This window comes from Ostrea edulis, chromosome 8 (genome assembly GCF_947568905.1).
Source record: "Ostrea edulis chromosome 8, xbOstEdul1.1, whole genome shotgun sequence".
NCBI lineage: Eukaryota > Metazoa > Mollusca > Bivalvia > Ostreida > Ostreidae > Ostrea > Ostrea edulis.
The window spans coordinates 15,321,892-15,341,764 of NC_079171.1; positions in this window are offsets into that span (position 1 = coordinate 15,321,892).

The window sequence follows — 19,873 nt, forward strand, 5'->3', positions numbered from 1 at the left end:
AGGTCCCGTTTCGTCACAGGTGTTGGCACGATAAAGGACCACCAATGCTAAGACCCTGAGCGCTAATCATAGGTCTAATTTTGTGGTATACTGTACTTCACTTGCAGCTTGTGACGTCTCAGTATGAGTGAAAAGTTCTCGACGGGATGTAAAAAACAGTCATTCGATCAATTTATAGGGGCATTTAGTGTTGTTGTTTCTTACTAACCTGCGTAATACAAATCTTCCACATCAAAGTCGAGATTACTGCCACCAGTACCAGCTTCAGCATTCTGAAATGTTATGGTGCTTCCACTGTTTCACGCAGTTACATAAACTAATAAATTTCAAATTCTACCCCAGCTTTAAATACACCTTAATATTCAAATAAGCAAAACAGCTGGAAGTTCATCGAACGACCACAAATCATTTGCATAAACATTTGCAATAGATCGCATAATTTAATTTGAAAAAATCAGGGGCTTAATAGATTACTATGGATTTTGTTGAGTTAATTATTTTGCTTCCCATCGAGAATTTGATCAAATTCAGACAACACTAGCTGTGTGTGAAATACCCACATTTAGACTTGTGCTTAGTCGCAGACTAAATCTAGTCTTAACGTACGTTCACTTGTGGGACGGTATTCACTAACAGTCGTATGCGTAGATTTACGTCAGAAATAAGCGTAACTTTACGTGCGCTTTGCTAGTACTGTACACGTAAGCTGATCGTAACTTTCATAAAAAACCCAAAACATTCTTCCAAAAAGACCTTACAAACGTTCCAGATGCATGTAGGTTGTCTGGCGACTCGCATATTAGGCCGAATTGTATTTATTCTAGTTATATCATTTTCTTCAATCATCTGCAATTGTGTGGCAATTCTCAATATTTTGAGCCCAAACTTATTTACCTTGTGGCGGATGTAGCCTAAAGAAATAATGCGGACCTTTTTCTTTTTAGTCGTGCAAGATATTTTTTTTAAAATAATTGATAAAAACTTTACCATTTATTTTATCATGTAGGGTAGATCTAGCATCTTTCAAGGAAGCACATTTTTACCCAGACAAAGTAGAACTAAGGTACGTGTATGCATTTTATATATACCGATTCTTAGCACACTGATTTTGACTACGGATAACTCCGTTTACCTGATCAGGATATAGGCCACGGCAGGTGTGATCGGTCGACAGGGGATGTTTACTCCTCCTAGGCACCTTATCCCACCTCTGGTGTGTTCAGTGGTCTGTGTTTGTCCAAGTATCTATTTTGTATTGCTTGTAGGAGTTATAAGATTGATCACTGTATAACTGTAAAATCTAAAACATTGCATATGAAAGATGACGATAACGAACAGTGATCAATCTCATAACTCCTATAAGCAATACAAAATAGATAGTTGAACAAATACGGACCCCCTGAACACACCAGAGGTGGGATCAGGTGCCCAGGAAGAGCAAGAATCCCCTGTCGACTTTCAATTACAATATCTAAGTGTTAAGCAGAAGTGGACGACTCTGGTGTCGTTTATTTTGAGCTTGCAGGGATATATCGGATCGACATATGAATGAAAATTATCATTGTTAAAAGACAAAATGTCTTCGATATATCTAAATGTCGAATTGAAGGACACAGCAAGAGATTTTTTTCACGTAGAAGTTTTTGAATAAATTCATATGAATATAGAAACAGTTCAGCTAACAAAGGAGCACAATTCGTGCCAATGGGAATTCCAACAGACTGTTGGAAGACCTGATCACTAAAGACCACGAAGATATTGTCAATGAGGAACTATCAAATATCTTTTTTAAAATGTCTATAAAATTAATGAATAATTAGATATAAGATGATATCAATTCGCAGATGAACCATGAACACCGGCATGGACTGGGCAGTGGGTAGAGTACCAGACTACAGCAGATGAACCATGAACACCGGCATGGACTGGGCAGTGGGTAGAGTACCAGACTACAGCAGATGAACCATGAACACCGGCATGGACTGGTCAGTGGGTAGAGTACCAGACTACAGCAGATGAACCATGAACACCGGCATGGACTGGTCAGTGGGTAGAGTACCAGACTACAGCAGATGAACCATGAACACCGGCATGGACTGGTCAGTGGGTACTACAGGCCCTCAGTTGGATTCTCAGTCCTGCCATATATTTTCGAATCATTCCTCTGCTCGTCCTTTCACACAATCATGGCAATGGAAGATGAACACTTCTCTTTATCACAAACGATTTTTCAGGTTATTACAGCACTATACCCAAAAGAAAGACAAAAGGAAAATATAGTATTACATTGATTCAAACAACTGCATAAGACTTGATGGAATCTTGCTTAACGTCTCGCTCGAGAAATTTTCACTCATATGGAGACGTCTGAAAATACATGTAACATAATAGTTAATTAAATAACCTATAAAACTGTAATGATTTTTTTTGGTATATTTACCTACACCAGGGCCGTAAGTAGGGTTCTAAATCAGGGGAGGCAGGGGATTGGGGGCCGCCGATTGACTTTACGACTGAAAATGACACTTTTTAAATCCCAATTTATCATGTTTGTGTTTCATTTGTACTATGTAAAGAATCGTAATATGGTGTCAAAGACAAAGGTGCTTGTCTTCATTTTAAACATATATCCTATAATATAACATTTATATTAAATTAAGGATTAGCCATTTGATAGCAAGCAGAACAAATGTCTCTTGTCAAAGCTTCACTAAAAATATTAACACATTTTTGCCAAAAAATCAGACGAGGCAGTTGCCTCGTCTGCCTCATCGGCAGTTACGGCCCTGTACACCATATCTCTGGGAAGATATCAGCAAGTATCACCTACAATTTCTATTTTTAATAATCCAAGACTCCACATTAAGTTAGCTCATTACGCTAAATATTAAATTAATGGTTCGTTAAAATACCTCTTAGGAAGTATGATTTCACTATTAAAGTGATACAAGTTCTCATGTATTTTATAATTAATTTTATCCCGGAGTGTTAAAAAGGGCGATTTGTTTGCAAATAAGACGCGTTAGAGTCCAAATTGGATGCATAATATGAATATCCAAAAAAAAAAAAAAAAAAAAAAAAAAAAAAAAAACCATGCAAAAACAACTCAGACGATTGAATAAAAAGATATTTATGAAAATTGAAAACGTTATTTGTTAACATTCTTTTCTTATTATTATTTTTAAATCTATGGATAAATTCTACAAAAACAAGAAGAAAAAGATATATCCAAGAAATATATTTTTATTGCGGGGCTCGAACTCACGACTTCCTGCTTACGAAACGAACATTCTACGATTACGACGCGAACATTCTACGATTACGACGCGAACATTCTACAGTTGTGCTACATGTACCACGACCGGTCTATGAATTTAAAGTTTCTACTGTGAAAACCAGAAATATAAAGCTGAAATAGTGAAGATTCAAAATTTGTAAGTATGACCCTCCAGGTTAGGTTGGTGTCACAATATGGATCAAAGGTTTACATGCGAATATGTATAAAAAATTCTTTAGATGTGGGTCATGGACCTCTAGTTGATGGTTTAATATCTGGTATAGACAGTAATTTAAAAGTAACCTTGTTTTATGCTCCGGGTACTGTATATGTTCATGTTAAATGTTTTAAGGATTTAATAAATATGTTATGCCCAATACCCTCCGACATATTGTTTTACATGATGGGTGTTATTCAACAATCATTCTAATGACTTTACTTTATTCATGTAGTGCATGCATATTTTTTTTATTCACTGAGTGGTAAATAACCATGTTTCCTTAATGTACATCGTCATAAAACCTTTTTAAATGTAGATGGTCAGTTTAGAGGATGTAGATGGTCAGTTTAGAGGATGAAAGGTGTGAAGATACGGAAGAGAGATCAATCTCACAAATCCTAAAAGCAACACAAAACAGATAGCCTGGCAAACACAGCCCCTTGACACACCAGAGGTGGGATCAGGCGCCTAGTAGGAGTAAGCATCCCCTGTCGGCCGGTCACACCCGTCATGAGCCCTATATTCTGATCAGGCAAACGGAGTTATCCGCAGTCAAAATCAATGTGCCGAGAATGGCCTAACAATCGGTATGAAACACGGCAACCAAATGTAGATGAGAGGATGTAGACGATAAGGTTAACGAATATAGAACATTGTTCATAAAACATCGTTAAACCTCCATCTGTTCCGCTTATCTGAATACCCAAATTGTATTTCTGCCATAAAGAAAAATATCTATTAGTGAAAATTGGATATTAAGTATTCCATGCATAATGTGGGATGTATCTAAATAAATTTAAATGTTGTTACAGAACTGGTTAATCTGAAGCACAGAAATTTATTAATCATCAGGTGCTAGAATAAACTGCTGTCAGATTTCCACGAATAATAATGATAAAATATGCGTTAAATCTAGAGAATGTTAGCGTTGAATATCCTGAGAATTTATTCAACGCTAACTGCATTGCGTAAATTGTATGCGCCCGAAACATTCCGAGTATGAGCGTTCAATATTGACTTTACCGTAACGAGGTAAACAAGCCAAAATGGCAGACGACGGTCCTCCGAATCTGACAGAGCCGGTATTTGATATTTACTATAAGCAAAATGTTTTACTGTACATGAATTATGATGTCCCCATTCACAAAATCAGTTTCCTTCATGCATTAATGACAGGTTAAATATTGAACAGTTAAGAAATGCATGCTGATATTACACACCTTCACCTTAGATGGCAATATTGACGAATTCGCGTCTATTTTGGGTGAAAAGGGATATGATTTTAACAACTAAATACTTTAGCTATATAATAAAAGGGTTATTGAACTTATATTGGTGAATATTGGCACGAGTTGGCTGTTAAAATGCACGAGCTTGCGAAAAAGTTTGGAATGAAATTCAAAACATTATGCAACAATATTTGTCGGCGGAAAGCCTAGGTTGCATAACGTTATGAATTTACTGTACAGGAATTCACAAATAAATTTGGACATCATCAAAAACATAATCTGCATATTTCCCCTTTTCATGGAAGAGACAAGTAATATAGGGTTATTGAACTTATATTGGTGAATATTGGCACGAGTTGGCTGTTAAAATGCACGAGCTTGCGCTATGTCAGGAAGCTTTCATGTAAAACTCAGTGATTTTTGAGAAGAATTTTAAATGACCCCACCCTATTTTTGCATTTTGTGATTATCTTCCCTTTGAAGGGGCATAGCCCTTCAGTTGACCAAACCTGAAAGCCCTTCACCCAAGGATGCTTCGTGCCAAGTTCGGTTGAAATTGGCCCAGTGGTTCTGGAGAATGAGATGAAAACGTGAAAAGTTTACCCCGACGACGACAGACAACGGGCAAATTTTGATCAGAAAAGGTCACTTGAGCGAGCTAAACGCTTGCAATGAATAAAGTAATTTTAATTATTCGTCATGTCTCCGCTCGACACACTGTTATTTTCTTCCCACATTCCTTACATCACTGAAGAGACATTATTTGTCAAATTGCGCATCTGGTGCATCAAAATTGGTACTGTATAAGTTTTACATTATGACCCCTGGGTCGAGGCCTCTGCTGGTGGACTGTTAGTCCCCGAGGGTCTCTACAGCCCAGTAGCTAAGTACTTCGTTACTACATGTAGCTTGAAAATACGGATGTATATTTAATTGCTGTTATAAAATTTAGAAATTCATTTCAAAATTAAGGATTATCTCCCTCATGCATAGCTCTTATCCTTAGACGAATTTGACTCCACTTTTTTTGGCACGCTGTTTTTGGCTATAATAGCTCTAAAACTTCATTGTTATTTCGGATTTCAAATATTTCGGTTGAGCAACACCGAAGAGACATTATTTGTCGAAATGCGCATCTGGTGCATCAAAATTGGTACCGTACAAGTTTTACATGCAAGGTGAAGATAACGAACAGTGATTAATCTCATAACTCCTACAAGCAATACAAAATAGATAGTTGGGCAAACATGTGTCTAAATGACCACTATTACATAAAACACAATCAGGAGTTGCCTCCATGCAGACCACACCTTCTGAAAAGAGAAAGAAAATAAAGAGCATGTTAACATGTTGATGATGATTATTGTCGTCATATAACCCCACTCCCACCCCAAAATACAAGATTAGTGAAAAGAGAGAACGTTGATATGGGTCTGTCTATCCAGTTTTTATAAACCCCTTGCCATTTTCAGTTTTACTTCAAATCATGATCGCATCTAAAAATTACGTAATAATATAATTTACCACACGCTATGCTAAACTAAATTGTGTTTTGGTTCATATTTTCACATTACATATCTTGTTTATTCATGGTTCTATGATATGTTTCTTTGTGCTCTCCTTCATTGCATCAAATAATTCTCGCATCAAGCCTATTTTTTTCTCTATGTAGTTCCTCTCTCCTAATTCGTTCTTTCTGTTCATTCATGTACTCTTTAAAATACTGCATCATCTCCTTTCTGTTCCCTTTTAATATTTTTTTTCTTCAGTGCAGATGTACTACACAATGATTGTACACTAGATGTCGGTGCAGATGTACTACACAATTATTGTACATTGGATGGCGGTACATATGTACTACAGGACGATTGTTTAAAAGATGTTTCACCATCACTGTCCTCGATTTCATCTAATTTTCTTTTTTCAGCGGTACTCGATGCGTCAGCTGAGGGCTCACGGCGGGTGTGACCGGTCCACAGGAGATGCTTACTCCTCCAAGGGACCTGATCCTACCTCTGTTTTGACCAGAGGTCCGTGTTTGTCCAACTCTCTATTTTGTATTGCTTATAGGAGTCACGAGATTGTTCACCGTTAGTTATACATATATTCACCTTTCATGGAAGTGTAAAAGTGGGCTTTATAATGGGATCATGTACCTCGTATGTCATTCAGCTCATATTTCGAGAGGGACGTTAAACAATATTCAATCAATCAGTTTCATATTGTACATGCATGATTTCTTTGCATTCCTAGAAATCTGTGATCTTTCACATTTTTTTAGGCCCTTAACAAATATTTCCATCACCTGCTATTTTTATTCGGAATGGAACGAATATAAAATACGAAGATATACTTCTTCGTTCATTTGGTTTGTTATTCTTTCCCACAAAACCTCTTTCCTAACTTTTTACTCTGGATTTGATTCTTCTATTCTTTTTTATACAAGTTCACTAGCAGCAAAGTTGAATTTGCTGTCCAAGAATTACTTTCGTTATTACCCTTTTCATCTCTGACATCACCTTGTACCTGGGCGATGGGCCCTTGATGGTCACGTGATTGTAAACATACATGGTTTGGAAAACATTCATGCTGTCGAAAAAATCACCACATTCCTCACACTGAAAACGTTTTACTATCAATCTTTGTTTTCACTTTTTCGGCTCTTTCTGTAAATAAAAATATCAATTTTTTTTATCATTCTACAAGTTGATTTTATAGATTATTACAGAAATAAAATTAATACATATACGCCACTTTTCCTCTTACACAACTAAACAACTTTCCACAGGACGTCTCCATATGAGTGAAATATTCTCGAGAGGGACGTAAAACAATATTCAATCAATCAATCCACAAAGCTATGGGTTTATTTTATTAGGTCTAATGTATAACTGTATTCAACATCTGGATTAACATTTCCAATTTTAAAAGTTATTTTCTAAATCAGTTCCTTAAAGTTATGCACTCTCCTCCGTATACATACAGTTTTAGAAAGGATTCCATTCTTCGCGCTACATGCTAAGTACATGTACATGTAAGTCATTAAAAATATTTTGCCTAATTGCTTGTTTACATGCATTTGTGTGTGTGTGTGGGGGGGGGGGGGGGGGGGGGGGGGGGGGGGGTACACAACGCGCTTTTAGATTGTTACGTACTGCAGTGGTTGTACAATAACATTTTTTCTGTCAGGTTTGCTCTTTATTTAATCAAATATAAATAATTATATCTACAAACAAATGTTCTGGACGGTGTTTCCTTTTTGATTAGTGGTTCTGCCAGTTCAGAGTGTCCTGAACGGTGAAATGAATGCATCCCTTATGCATGATATGATTACGTCTCATTACATGTTTGTCGTTTGAATCTCAAATAGATAAATTTTAATGAAGCACCTCATTTGATGTCAGAGAATGTTTACAAGATGCAATTGTAATGCATCAACAAATTAAGTCTATGAAACGCACAAAGAAACTTTCTAAAAACACCCCCATCTGCCTAAAATACAGTACACAACATTTAATGAATTCTGTAGAAAAATTGAAAAAGTTAGGTATAATCTCACATAAAGTTTGCTCGAGGAGGAACTTTAGGATATAACTTCTCCACCATGTTCCAGGTATGTTGTGTTATGCTTATGTGTTCATTAAGGGTTTACGTTAATTAGTCTTGGGAGATGCGATGTCACAATAGAGGACCATTAAGTTGTGTGATTTAAACCCGAGACAGGAAATGTTGAAAATCAATTAAAAGCGTGGTTGTCTTGTGCCAAAATCAAAGAACGAGTTAACTAATTGAACAGAGAATTAGTTAAGTAAACTCGTTCTTTGTTTTTGACTTGATCCAGTGTAGGACGAGTCAGTTCAGATCTGTCTTCACGCTCGATGGGACCAGACTTTTCTATTGCCACATATTACACTCGATAATTTTAATATGTAAACGTTTTGTTTGTAGTTTTAGTTTCTTTTTCTATTATATAAGCACTAGTGCGCCGTGTGAATGGCAGCACGTTTTTGGGCTCTCTGTTATTATCAAGAATTTTCGTGTTGTTTCAAGTGCAAACCTGTGAATTTTTATATCACCATGTTGGTAAAGTCTTCAGGAAGACGTTTGATAGTTTTGTCTGCGGATTGTTTTGTATTTTTGTTTATATTTATTGGGTTTATTTTCAAACTACTGTCGATAAACTACGGTGAGTTGAAATCAGTCAAAATCACACCAGCATTGCCTTTTGTGTATACTCCACTGGAGTTAAAGTCACTCAAGTATAACAATAGCATGTCAACTCTTAGACTGTGAAAATGTATGGAACAAAATAAAATTGCTCGGAATGAAGCGGTCTTAGGGCGAGGAGGAAAAAAATAAAACAAAAAGAATGGAACAAAGGAGTTCTATATTGCAACCTGTAAGCAGAAGATTGATTGATTACTCTGTTGACAGAAATCTCTCTTTTTCAATTGTTTAAAACACGCAGTCAATATGTAACAAATTTGATTAATTTCTTCACCACATTAAGGAAAGCAAATTGGATATTTGTTGCGTAACGGAAACTTGGTTAGATGACAGTAATCCAAAACATACAATTGTCAGATCTGATCTTGACGTATCTGGCTATAACTTTATCGATGTTCCCCGGAAGTTCCGATCAGGTGGCTGAATGGGTATCATTTACAGAAACACTCTTGATGTAAAGTTGGTTAATTCTGGACAAAAAGATTCCTTTCAATTTTCACTATATAAATTAGAATATAGATCGACAACAATACATATTCTTAAGGTGTATCGTCCTCCTTCCTCAGTAGCTCATCCAGCGACCACAACGGCGTTTTGAGAAGAATTTATATCTTTTCTAGAAGGGATTATAACAACCCACCGCACTGTTATCATTCGTGATGATTTCAACATTCATTACAATAAAATTGACGACTTCGACGCAATATCCCTCAACGAACTCTGTGAAGTTATGGGATTAACTCAACTTGTAAATTGTCAGACACATTAGTCTGGTAATACACTTGATCTTATTATGGTATGGAAGAATGATAACATAGTCTGGTCCGAACCAACCGAAAAGTTTCAATTATGTGACCATAGCTTCATCTATCTAGGCTTTTGAATTGGCAAAGGATGGGCGGGCGGCGTCCCCAGGTTGTCCGGTCTTTAACTTTCATATTACTAGGGGAATCTTTGTAAAACTTTCATAACATTATCACATCCAAAAGAGGAAAGTTCCTTTTTATTTTGAGGTTCAGAAATCAAGGTCACTTTGTCACAAAATGTCATAGATTCTCTAACTTTCATATTACTTGGTGCGTCTTTGTCAAACTTGTATATTTTGATCACATCCAAGAGGAAGGTTCCTATTTATTTTGAGGTCAAAAGAGGACGGTTCCCATTTATTTTGAGGTCAAAGTATCATTTTCACTATATACTGTAGATTTGAGCTAGCCTCTAACTTTTATACATGTACTTGCTGGTGCATGTTTATCAGACTTCAAATCCTGATGACATTCAAGATTGATGTTGCTTTTGAAATCCAAAGGTCAAGGTCATTATCACACTAACAAAGAATCCAGTACGTGTTATATACTTGGGAGTGGTGACAAAAGTGAGTGTTTGTTTTTATTTCCATTATATATCTAATTTATATCCATCTTTCCCCCAAAATTATTCTGATATCGTTTTTGAGGAAATTTACAAATGGATGCAGAATTTCTTGCACTTAATGGACATGTAATTTTCCATCTACCATTTCAGAAATGAGTTTATATTGATTTAGCATGAAACTTTTCGGCTCTCAGCTTACTAAGGATATATCCCCAAAAATTATTCTGATATCGTTTTTGAGGAAATTTACAAATGGATGCAGAATTTCTTGCACTTAATGGACATGTAATTTTCCATCTACCATTTCATAAATGAGTTTATATTGATTTAGCATGAAACTTTTCGGCTCTCAGCTTACTAAGGATATATAGTAGTGACGAGTTCTGAAATTTTATACTTGTGTTTTAAATGTCATTTCTTAGGATGGATGGTCTGAAAATTATTTCAATATTGTGACAAGAAAGTGCAAGAAATTCTGAAAGTCAATAAAAAATTCCGCAAGGTTTTGAAAAAAGTTGGATTAAAATAAAATAATGGGTATATCGCGAAATAATAAAAATATACTCATTTTGTTTGACACCACTCTTGTACAGTAAAGCTCTGATTAAAAAAAATATGGAATGGGGAGGACCCTTTTATTATCAGAGAGCAATAGTTCTGATTAGAATTACTTTAAGGTAATAATTACAGATAGTCATAACTGATTCTTATTATTTGCTTGCAAAATATAATTTGAGATCTCATGGTGGTAAGAAATGCATCAATTTTGACAGGTCTTACTTTTTCCATTCTTTGGTTTCGTGTGCAAGTTTGCAATTTTAATCAACACATTTGGAAGTGAATTTTTCCCCCACAAATATGCCCCGGAGACATTGTTGTGTCAGTGGAGGTAATAATGGTGACAATAAATTGAAAGAGGATGCTGGAGTGGAAGTACCAGTGACAAATAACCTTACATTCTGGGTTTATTGATCTTGTAGACTCATTTGACGCATAATGGCAGACAAAGGTTTTAGTACATTATTCCAAGATTTCACACTTCTTCATGCCACCTTGTTGACCCTCCTGGCAGGCATGGGACAAGTTACATCATTTATAAAAACTGGTGGTCAGTGAGATGTTCCTTGTTTTTCGTCCTCCCACTTATGAAAAATTAACAAAGGATCAGGCAATACAACATCAACAACTCTGAAGTAAAGAATTGTAGGAATATAACTTCGATTTCTCTATTTCTACAGCTGTAGGTATTTCCAGTTTACTTGCGGCAAAAGCGAGAGCACCATGTATAAGTTCTTGTTTGTTTTCAGTTATCAACAGTCCTCTGCTGCTCAGAAATGAACGCAGCGCCTTTATTTTCCATTGAGAGAAATCATGCAGATCGCCAGTATCCATTTTGTTTAAAAATATATCTATACATTATATACCAAAATGAAAAACTGCCAATCAAAAAGATCCGCGGTGTACGACTTCAAGAATAACGCAAGCATCTATTATTGTTTACGTTAACACGGCTATCCCTGTTTGACCTTTGACATGCATATATAATTAGCTGTGACAACATGGCGATCTCGTACGTGCAATAGGACTATTAACAAATATATACATGTACCTCACTGATATGGTATTCCAGTCCATATAATTTTATGTGGGCTAGCTGCAATAATATTTGTTTGACAGTAACGTTAAATTAAAATCCACGAAAGGTTTATGTACAAAAGGATTTCGTTGGAGATGCAATAACAATGAATTTTGCATTACATAAATCAAAGTCCATGGACTTTTCTAAAATTGTGGGACAACATTCCCCTTGTAATATGCAGATCTACACATTGTGATCTTCCTTTGTACTATGTTTCATCGAAATCCCTTAAAGGATTTCAGAAGTTGCGAAGACAATGTACTTCCATTAAATAAATCTAAGTCCAAGGGCCCCAACTCATTCAAAAATAGAGTTTAGGAGGAGTTGCGAAGATGGAGTATTTTGGATAGAAATTAAAACCAAGTCCAAGAGCCGCAACTCCTTTATAAACATTGGACAGTGTTCCCCTTGCAGTATGCACACCGTCACATTGTGATCTTTCTTTGATCCAAAATTCATCAAAAACCCCCAAAGGATTCAGAAGGAAATGCGAAGAAAAGTTTAAAGGGGCAGACAGACGACGACAGCGGTATATTGATCTTTGCTTAACGTCTCGCTCGAGAATTTTTCACTCATATGGAGACATCACCAAGACTGTTGAAGGGCTTCAAATTTAGCATTATGCTCGGCGCTTCCGGTCATTCAGCAGTGAAGGTTCTTTAGCGTGCCACACCTACTGTGACACGGGACATTCGTTTATAAGGAACCGTGACATTCACACCTGATGCCGAGTGTTTGGCGATGGAACTATCGCTACCCGTTTTAACGACTTGGGTGTGTCGCAGCCGGGATTCAAACCCCGGCCTACCGCATGCGGGGCGAACCCTATAACCTCTCCGGCCACAGCGGTGGTACGACAGCGGTATAGCATAAAACATGTGAATAATATCGTTAAACATAAAATAGACCACCACGATGGGTTACAGGGGGAGCGTTCGACCCTCATTGGGAAGATCGGGGTGCGACCCCAGGTCGCGACAGACCGAAGTCGTTAAAACAGGTGGTGACACTTCCATCGCAAAACGCTAAGCATCGGGTGTGTCCTTGGAGATGACCTTAAAAACGGATGGCCTGAATAACACTTTATTGTATAAATCATTTCACATGGTATATATCAATATTTGACATATATAAGGAAGAATATATGTTGATATAATACGGAATAAAGTTGAAAATGCATTCCATGCTCATATATCGAACAAATTGATTGATTAAATATTGTTTAACGTCCCTCTCGAGAATCTTTCATTCATATGGAGACGTCAACACTGCCAGTGAAGGGCTACAATATTTAGGCCTATCCTCGGCGCTTATGGCCTTTGAGCAGGAAGGGATCTTTATCGTGCCACACCTGCTGTAACACGGGGCCTCGGTTTTTGCGGTCTCATCTGAAGGACCGCCTCTCCAAACAAGCAAGGGGTACTGAGGACCTATTCTAACCTGGATCCCCACGGGATTCGAACAAATCGAATATCATCCATCAGTAAATATATACATTGACTTAGCATGCATACATATATGAAATAACAAAAGCAATTTGGATGATCGAGTGTATATAACCATTGTAACAATTATTCAACACACTGCGGATAACTCCGTTTACCTGATCAGGATATGGGGCTCACGGCGGGTGTGACCGGTCAACAGGGGATGCTTACTCCTCCTAGGCACCTGATCCCACCTCTGGTGTGTCCAGGGGTCCGTGTTTGCCCAACTATCTATTTTGTATTGCTTGTAGGAGTTATGAGATTGATCACTGTTCGTTATCTTCACCTTGCATACAATTGTGTTGAGACACACGATTCCAACAGATCTACCCAAAAGGGCTTACTTACTGTAGGAAACGGTGTTGTTTTAATTTAGATTAAATTTCCTTATAAAAAGAAATACGTGAAATGATAGAACAATTTCAGCAAATATCGGTATGCTAGGAGCCTACATGTAGCACTGGTCATCAGAAAACAGGCAAGTTACATGTATATACATATCAATGCAAGTGAAAATAAATAAAGAATCTCATAAAAATGTGTTTTAAAATTTAATTTTAACTGACCTTCCATTTCGGATTTCTGTAAATATAATTAAATTTTACATTCCTGATGTAGTATTTGCATTTTCTTTTCTTTTTACTTGTCCTTCCCGTGGGGATCCACGCTAGAATAGGTCCTCATTACCCCTTGTTTGCCGAAAGAGGCGACTAAATGGGGCGGTCCTTCGGATGAGAACGCAAAAACCGAGGTCCCGTGTCACAGCAGGTGTGGCACGATAAAGATCCCTCCCTGCTCAAAGGCCATAAACCCCGAGCATACGCCTAAATTTTGCAGCCCTTCACCGGCAGTGGTGACGTCTCCATATGAGTGAAATATTCTCCAGAGGGACGTTAAACAATATTTAATCAATCAATCAGTTGACTTGTCCTATCTTATGTCCATGGGCACGAGGAGCAACACTTTTGGTTTTACCATTGGTGGAAGTTACAATGTTTTGATTTTTAAAACTGAAATTCCTACATTTAGTAATGTATTCCAGACGTTCTAGTTAAGTTTTTGCTACCTAAAAAGATTTGCTGACTTGGACTTGCTTATAATTTTGAGAAAACCGAAGTGTTGATGGCATCAATTATTTCTGTCGGATGATTTGGATTTCAAATGCCCAAAAGTTTAACACGTGGTTGATGAACTCCCGAGTTATTTGTCTGTCCAATTTTCAAGTTTTAGAATTTTTTGCGGTTGCTGACCTTTGGTTTGAATGCCTTTTTGAAAGTATTTTAAAAATTTACTGGAGACGTCTTCGCAAAAATTGTCTCTTGTTGTTTCCTCAAAGCAAATAGCGTCGTCTGCATTAACCAAACCATCACCTCCAAAGATTAAGTTAAGAATTTTGTCTTTATTGCTTTTTGTCAACAGCACCGTCTGTTAACTTTTGGTTTGTGTTTTGTTTGATGTGACGAGTCCAAAGAATGTTTTGAATTCGGAAAGGCATGTGTCATACTAGTGTGATGAATCAGGTTATACCAATCAAAGAAACTCGGGTGGTATGGGGTTTTGCCATGGTGATAACCTGTTTTCCCTATAGTGAAATGGACTGGGCCAATGCTATATATACAGCGATCGACAGCAAATCAGTCAGATTGATCTCCGCAGCTGTGCAGAGAACACCATAAGAGAAGCTGAATAAGCCGATCTTGTGTAAGTAAAAAGGCTACCTTGGGGCTGAATAAGCCTTATAGTGTAGGTTGGCTAGCTGATCAACCATCGTAGATTTGACACTTGGCAATAAAGGCTGAATAAGTCTGTACCCCAGTGTCAAAGTGAGCTGGAGACATCAGCTGGTAAGAAACCTCAGGTCGGTAGTCTGAACCATTGGTAAGGGCCAGTTGTCCGGGGACATTGGATTTAGGGAAGTAAAGGGTTAGGTTAAATCCTTGTTGAATTATATCTTGATTTTGAAATACGAATCGTAGTAAATATATTGATTAGGTAAATTGGCTAAAACAATCATCGTAAATCTATTGAATAAGTTCGTTTCTTGCCTTGTAGACAACAGGCATTCCTGTAAATCATATGTACTGCAGAATCCCGGATGTAACCGGTTACGTGTCCACAGATAAATAGTGACCGTTCGGCTGGACACACGTTACACTAGTATTGGATTTACAAGTGCAGGTTCCTCGTCACTGCCAATAACTAATTCATACGTGTCCGTATTCACGAACAAAGTGCTCAGATGATTGAAGAAAGAAGCATATGTTTCAAAATCACTATTATTATGAATAAGAATAGGGATTAGGAGAATTGGGATCTCGGTTGTTTTTTGGGTTGTTTTTTTTTTCATTAATAAGGACATCTGCTTATAGAACGTGACAGTAGCGTGCTGTCACAATTTAAATGTTTTGTCGACGCATAAAACACTTTTAACCAGTACGACGGTTTTTAAAAATCCTTGATTTGATCCTCAAGTGTTCTAAATAAGCATGGTGCCTTTCATTGAGTACGAATGATGGATTTAACGAGAGATTCATGATCTGTAACTAGATTTTCAATTCCTGAAATGTCGTCTGCTATGTTTTACGATGGCCAGTTTGTGTGTTTCGTTTCTATCTTTTTCCTTATCTCGATCTTGTTTATTCTTTGGACACATTGTGCTTTATTGTAGACCTCTTAAGGGGATTACTGTGTAAGAAGTGATGATGTTTCATCGATTTCATTTGCTGGGGTTCCACAAACTCTTTTTCACCTACCCTTGCGTTCCCATGACTTGAAAGACCATGTATTCACAAATCCTAAGATCGGAATCCTCATTAACGAGACGTGTAATTCTTTTTTTTGGTTTTTTTTATTTTTATACTTTTTGTCCGTTTTTGATGTGTAATACCTCTCAAGTGTAATAAGACTAGAAGGACACGGCTGTGGATAGATTGTATCATAAACAATTTTGCCTTCTACTTTTCTCTTAAAATGGTAATCCCCTATTAATTTCGCATCATGTTTTGAGAAAGACAGATTTTGGAGTAGCCTCATATTCGGTTGCCAAATACCACAGTCATAAGGAAAGTTCGGAATGTTTACCAACTTTATCTTTAAGTAAGAAAAATACCTTTTCTTTCAAACCAGGGGAAATATTGTCAAGTACTTTAGATTCAAACGGGTTTTCCAAAAATAAAACCTACAAAACTCGACAGGTAAAAAGTTACCGTGTGAAAATACGTGATCTGTACCTTCTGTTTGGTACATTTGCGGAATCATCAATAGATTCCGACTCACAACTTTCTAAAATAGTGTCTGAATTTTCATTCACAATACAATCAGACTCGTTACTTTCATCAACATCTTGTACCTCAATTGTTATTTTACCAGTATCGCACAGATTTCTTGACATAAGAGGTATACAGTGATTTGGGTTGAAATTTTTGTTGAATGACAACATTTGTGACCCCTTGATAGTGCGTATAGCCTGACCAGATTTCTTCTGTCGTTGTTAGCTGAGGTGGATAGTATGTATTGGCTGCTCTATACATTCACTTAAAGCATAAATATGCATCATCTCTGAAAATGCCCATAGTGTCGTAACAGATTTCAAGACACTAAAGAAAATCCGCACCATCTGTAGGGTAGATGTCAGTAGCAATGCATTATGGATTCTCCACTACAAATACTACATTTTATTTTGATTTCATCTGGATCCATCTACTGTCGTCTCTATAATAGATAATACATTTTAAAGCAATTCGGCCATTTCGGTTCTTGAATTGCTTTTTACATTTTCATCCTAAGGAAGAGGGGTACTGAAGCTCTATTTTAACCCGAATACCCAAGGGTTTTGAAGACGTGAAAGAATAATGATAAATATACTTTATTAGTGCACGCACTATTCTTCCCCAGGGCCTTCCCCTTGATACATACAATTATATAAAAGAATGATCGCTTAAAACAATCTCAAAAACATGAACACAAGGTTATGCAACAAGATTCAATCTTTATGATTGAATATCAGTAATAAACAATTACAAAATTTAATATTCCAAATGCATAGAATTTATATGCGAGAAGAAAAAGAAAAACATGCTTAAATAGTGGTACGGCAGCTGATAATGTATTTCTCTACATTATTTTTAAAAAGAGCCTGAGAAAGTCTTGTATGTGTTGTGTGGTAGGTTTTTTCCACAGGTTCACACACCTGAGCATTGTAATGAGGTATTGAATAATTGCGTGTTAAACTTTGGTAATCAATTGATTGAATATTGTTTAACGTCCCTCTCGAGAATATTTCACTGATATGGAGACGTCACCACTGCCGGTGAAGGGCTGCAAAATTTAGTCCTATGCTCGGCGCTTGTGGCTATTGAGCAGGGAGGGCTCTTTATCGTGCCACACCTGCTGTAACACGGGACCTCGGTTTTTGCGGTCTGATCGTGATTTCATTCAGAACCCATACGATAAGAAGCAGAAGATTGAAATTTCAATAACTCACCAAGAGATTCGGGGGTAAAACCAAGAAAATGTCTAAATATATAAAATAGTAGTATGTGTGTGTAAATCAGAATTCGAAAGCACATGACCACACACCGCAAGGAAGAGTTGAGGACATTATACAAAATAATGCACATTTCAATAAACCAATTGATTTTGTTATAATGTATGTGTTTTTGCTTTGTTTGAAAAAAATATGTTGAATACAAAGATAATGTAAATGTCTGAGCAATTTGTGCCTAAATCTTTTGTTTTGTCATTTTGTTTAATGTTAGAATAATTACATTTACTACATGTCTTATCATGCAGTAGAGTTGTATATTACGGAACTGTTCATTTTTATCGGTTCCGTATCAGTGTCTAGTTACGCATTGTCGAGCATGTGCACCATTCAAATTCCCCGTCGAGGCATCATTACGTCACCTACGACTATACCTCTCCTATGTGACGCAGTACAATATACAGATTTGTATATTGTGAGTCCGCGATTATCACACACCCAAATAACACTAAAGAAGTAGTTCGCAGTTAAAAGTTTGAAGATATTGAAACAGAGTATTATTGAAGTATGGAATTATTTTAATTATTGGAATTTATGAGATTGTAGGGAAAAGTCATTAGTCACAACTAACTACTAGTAATATCATTAAACTGTATGTAAATTTACATTAGTCACACCTAACTAACCAAACTCTTGTTTACAAATATTGGGTTGGCTGAAATTTGCACAGTGCATGCCTATCCCTATGAAAATTGAAGTAAATATGGCAGTTATTTGAAATGTGATAGTTCTATATGCCTGTGTTTAAAAGTTGTAATGCCCACAATAAGTTTTCATTTATTTGCATCTTGTAATCTGTTGATGTTGCATTTGTTTGTGTCCGTTTTATTTTATTTTTATTTCTCAATTTAAAATGGACTTGCAGTATTAATTCACGCATGCGCAGATAGGAGTTATTTCTGCGGCAGAAATACTTCCGCGGCAGAAATCACTCCCATCTGCGCATGCGCGGCATTTAATAAAATGCTTCAAAGTAGGGAATATTCTTTGTTATCAACAATTTCTCATTACTCTACCCATATGGCATGGGAATCCAGCCCCTAGTAATACGAATTCTCAATTACAACGGTAAAGTGCACTGAAATACCGATCAAAGGTCGTGCCGCTTAATCGCGCTTCCATAGATGTTGACATGTTTCAATTTAATTTTTGCACTAGAACCTGTGTCCGTACGATCAACATCACAAGAAACGACAATAAAAGCATGATATATGCAGAAAACCCAAGTATCCGCGGCGAATACGCGATGAAATCCAAACCAGTGCTCTTCCCCGCAATCGGAACTCCTCGAATGTCTCGCGCACTCGACATAGATCTCGGATGTAATACGGTGGCATCCACGAGTGAATTTGATGCATTGCCAATTGGAGGAGTTCGAGGAGTTCCGATTGCTCTTCCCCGATGTAAACACAGCCACAGCTCAGCGTCATTTCCGCTTAGGATCTGACGTCGCATTCACTCAGTTGCACTGAGTGAAATGCCTCGGCGGATCTAATGGTTATTTAAGCCGCGAACGCGAAATAAACAAGCTACTGTATACGAAATCATAAATTGCATAGCACATATATTTAGTATTGTTTGTTGATGTTGATCAACAATGTGTATTACATTTAGGTATTGATATAATTATTTATGTTGACATAATTATTACAGCGTATAACAGGTATAGATATCTGATTTGTATACTTACTGTAGTTTCTTCGTTTGCTATTTTCTATAGTTACTTCGTGTTTCTTTGGTGATGGTGTTATATTTAGTAATCAATCAAGTTAATGTAAGTCGGTTCTGAGTAATTTGGATGCAACTTTCGCCAATACTGCGCAATGACATAATTTTGGAGACTTAGTGAATCCTTCTAGATGTAAATACGTGCAAAC